Genomic DNA, 4,043 nt, shown 5'->3' with positions numbered 1-4,043 from the left:
GAACCAGATTCTTACCCTCACCTAATGTCTGTGCCACCCTCCAAGCAGAACCATTGTTCATTGAAACCGTTGATAAATGACTTTATGGATAGACATCTTAATACACACACCATTTCTTAAATGAATGTAACCTGTTCTCTGTGGGCTGAGAATGAAGACAATCACTCAAGTCAAATAGCTTTGACCATAACAGGAAGTCTGTATCCAAAAATCGTGCCTACAATTCATTCCTTAGTACAGCAGAACTGTCAACTCTTAACTTAGCTACTATGGAAGTAAAATCCTTTGGTGATATGAGGGTCATTGAAGTACAGCCTTATGACAATGAAATCCATTGTCTAAAAATTGTTCTTATTTTGAGCTTGTACCACAGTAAGAGCCAAGATTTTAAACTCTACTAAAAACAAAACAAACAAACAAACAAACAAACAAAAAGACTTTATTTATGCTCATTTTTTAAAAACTAGTAGTGATGTATTATTTTAAAACATACAGCTAATATATTTGGAGTTATTTAAAATTTACATTGAGAAAAATGTATGTATTTTCAGTATTGCTGCAGACAAGCATCTACATAAGACTGTTTAATTGATTGTTTTATATCAAACAACTTTTATACTATTCATTTTTATTGTTACACTATTTTATAAATTTTAAAGAATATGACAAAATAAAAAAAGGTATTGCAGGTATTGAAGGGGGGTCTCTGGGACGAGCTGGGGTACAAAAGGGAAAGAAGAATGTGATGTAATTCTATTTACTTAAAATGTTTTTAAATGTTAACAAATTCAGATAAACTGAAATTATGTATCTTTTCTCATCATAATGCAATAAAATTAAATCAATTAAAAAATAAGTAAAATGTTGTAGTTATTGGGATCCTATAGTCACATAATCATTTTTTTCATTTTCATCATTTTCTAAGGAAATAGACACTCTTGGTCTGCTCCTTCCAATTCTTTAAGAATTCCTACTCCATAGCCGGAAGTCCCTGTCTTCCGTAAACTATTTATGGCCAGCGATTAATTCAAGCAAAAGCAAAGAGTTGTTTCCGCCCTCCCCTGCGGGCCTCAGTCACTAATTCTTTCCACGAAGAATGAGAAGAAAAGTAAAGCGTCCGTCACCTCACCCTCATGAAGTTCCCTCCCAGATACACAAAGAAACTAAATCATGCCCTTCTGTAAACGACATCTAAGGTCGATGCGGCTGCAGTTTGTCCATCCCGGTCACGGTCACGCCCTGGCTTGTACAGCAGGTTCCGAGCGTACTGAGCCCAGAGCAGGCTGGGAGCACCTGGGCTGGCAAAGCGACAACGAACTGCGGTGCATTGGCGCCTCCTGGTGCTACTGCTGAGAAGTGCAGCCGCAGAATTCACACCCTTTTGTGAGCAAGGTACACGGATCTTCCTTTGGGGAATAAATTTCTGTTTTGCATTGCGCAACGGCACGTTCATTTATTGTGGAAAGAAGCTAAAATCTTAAAGCTTTTGCAACTACTTCATTTTATGTCTAGTCAGTGTTTGTCTGTGGCATGCCGCTGAGGAAGGGATTTTTAAGACTGTGGATTTTAAAGATTGTGTATGAAATGCTCTAATAATGTAGCCCGGGAATAAATGCAGAGATCACATCTAATTTATTAGAGAATTCTTTCACGTTTTTGTTTTATTATAAACATCACACACAGTGAAGAGCTCGAAGTGATTATAATTGCTTCGTTCCATTTTAAATCATTTCTTTGCATAAACTAATGCAAATTCCACAGATAAGTCTCAGAAAATCAGTTTTTAAAAAATAAAATACTGAAATAAAAATAAACAGAAAAGAGCTTGGTTTGTCTTTCCAGAGAATCATTAAGTGCCTGTGTGATGCTTCATAAGCCATGGGAAGACATCAGGAAAAACAACCTAAGTCATCACGCTACAGCCAGGGCTGAACTCACATGGAAGCATGTGAGAATCCAGTTCTGAAAGGCGTCTTTCCAATGAGCGAAATCAAACTCTTATTAAAGCCCTAGAAAGCAAAGCCCGCATTTGTCCATCCACCACGTTTTCTTAGGACCATTCTGCTGTCAAAATTAAAGGGAGAAACAGACAAATTGCAAACATGTCAATTTCTTCTGGAAAACATTTTAGACCATTTTAAATGTTCCATAATGCAAAAATGGCTCAAGCCTGAATCTCACAGGGGGAGGAGGAGCGAGGCTGAAAGCCAGCTGCTCTGTCTAGAATCTGGTCATTAATAAGTTTCAGAACTGTGGACTATGTTAACATCCCTAGGTTTTATTTCACTTTTGACAAATGTGATTGGTTCTCATTCACATGTAAAATAGATGTGTTAAGACCTCATCCTCATCATGGTGCTCAGGAAGCTCTTCCTTAAATACCTCTTATATGAATTCCTGTGTACTGGGGAAAGGTGTGTTAACATATACACAGGCAATGCTGGGCACGGGACCCAGGACCTCCTGCGTGTGGGGCAAGTGAGCCCAATCCAAGTTCCTTTCATGTGCGGTTTAAATTTAATTTGAATTTTAAAGTGTTCTAAATTCAATTTGAAAGGAGCTAACAACTTTCACAATGACTTGGAAAGGCACAGACAGGAGGGTGGCCATAAATTCAAGCTCAACTGGTCTGTATGGTATTCTCCAGGCCAAGCTGAACTACAGACTGACTCGAAACAGGAAAGACTAGCCCACAAAGGTTTCCTTGTGTGAAACTTAAAACTCTATAGAATTAGCTTTTCATTTTTTTATTTTTTCAGTAAATTTTAAAAATGTATTCACTTTATGTCCAGATCACAGCCCCTCACTCTCCTCACAGCCTCTCCTACAACCCTTCCCCATGGAGAAGGGGGAGCTCCCCCTCCTGTATCACCCCACTCTGGCACATCAAGTCTCTGCAGGACTAGGTGCATCATCTCCCGCTGTGGTTAGACAAGGCAGCCCAGTTAGGGAAACAGGACCCACAGACAGGCAACAGTGTCAGAGACAGCCCCCACTCCAGTTGTTGGGGGACTTGCATGAAGACCAGCTGTTCATATGCTACATAAGTGCAGGAGGCCTAGGTCCAGCCCATGCTTGCTCTTTGGTTGGTGGTTCAGTCTCTGGGAACCCCCATGGATCAAGGTTAGTTGACTTTGTTGGTCTTCCTGTGGAGTTCCTTTTCCCTTCAGGTCCCTCAACCCTTCCCCTGGCTCTTCCATAAGACTCCTAGAGCTCCATATAAGGTTTGGCTATGAGTGTCTGCATCAGTTTCCACCAGCTCCTGGGTGGAGTCTCTCCAGAGGTCAGGTATGCTAAGTTCCTGTCAGCAAGCATAACAGAGTATCTATCATTAATAGTGTCAGGGATTGGTTCTTGCCCTGTGGGATAGGTCTCAAGTTGGGCCAGTCATTAGTTGGCCATTCTCTCAGTATCTGATCCATCTTTGTCCCTGCACATCTTGCAGGCAGGACACAATTTGGGTCAAAGGTTTTGTGGGTGGGTTGCTGTCCTTATCCCTCCAGTGGGGGGGTCCTGCCTGGCCACAGAGGTGGCCACTTCAGGCTGCATATCCTCCACTGTTAGGAGTCTTAGCTAAGTCACCTCCATACATTCCCTGGGGCCTTCCCTCTCTCCCACCCCCTGTCTCAAGTCTCTGCCACTTCCTAGAGATTCCCCCTGCTGCTACTTTCCCTTTTCTCAGAGCCCATATCTGATCCCCCTCCTGCTCCATTCCCTTGCCAACTCTCTCCCCTACCCACCCTCTATGTTATGTCTATGTTATTTCTTCTTCCGAGTAAGAACCATCCTTAAGCATTCACAACCACCCACCTTAGAGCCCTCCTTGTTATTTGGCTTATTTGGGTATGTTGATTATAGCATGGTTATCCTGTCTTTATGGTTCATTTCCACTAATCAGTGAGTACAGACCATGCATGTTCTTTTGGGATATTTTCTAGTTCCACCCATTTGCCTGTAAATTTCATAATGTCCCTGTTTTTAACAGCTGAGTAGTATTCCATTGTGCAAATGTACCACATTTTTTATTAGATATTTTCTTTATT

Source organism: Mastomys coucha, unplaced genomic scaffold, assembly GCF_008632895.1.
Source record: "Mastomys coucha isolate ucsf_1 unplaced genomic scaffold, UCSF_Mcou_1 pScaffold5, whole genome shotgun sequence".
Lineage (NCBI taxonomy): Eukaryota > Metazoa > Chordata > Mammalia > Rodentia > Muridae > Mastomys > Mastomys coucha.
Note: the sequence above shows the minus strand (reverse complement) of the source record.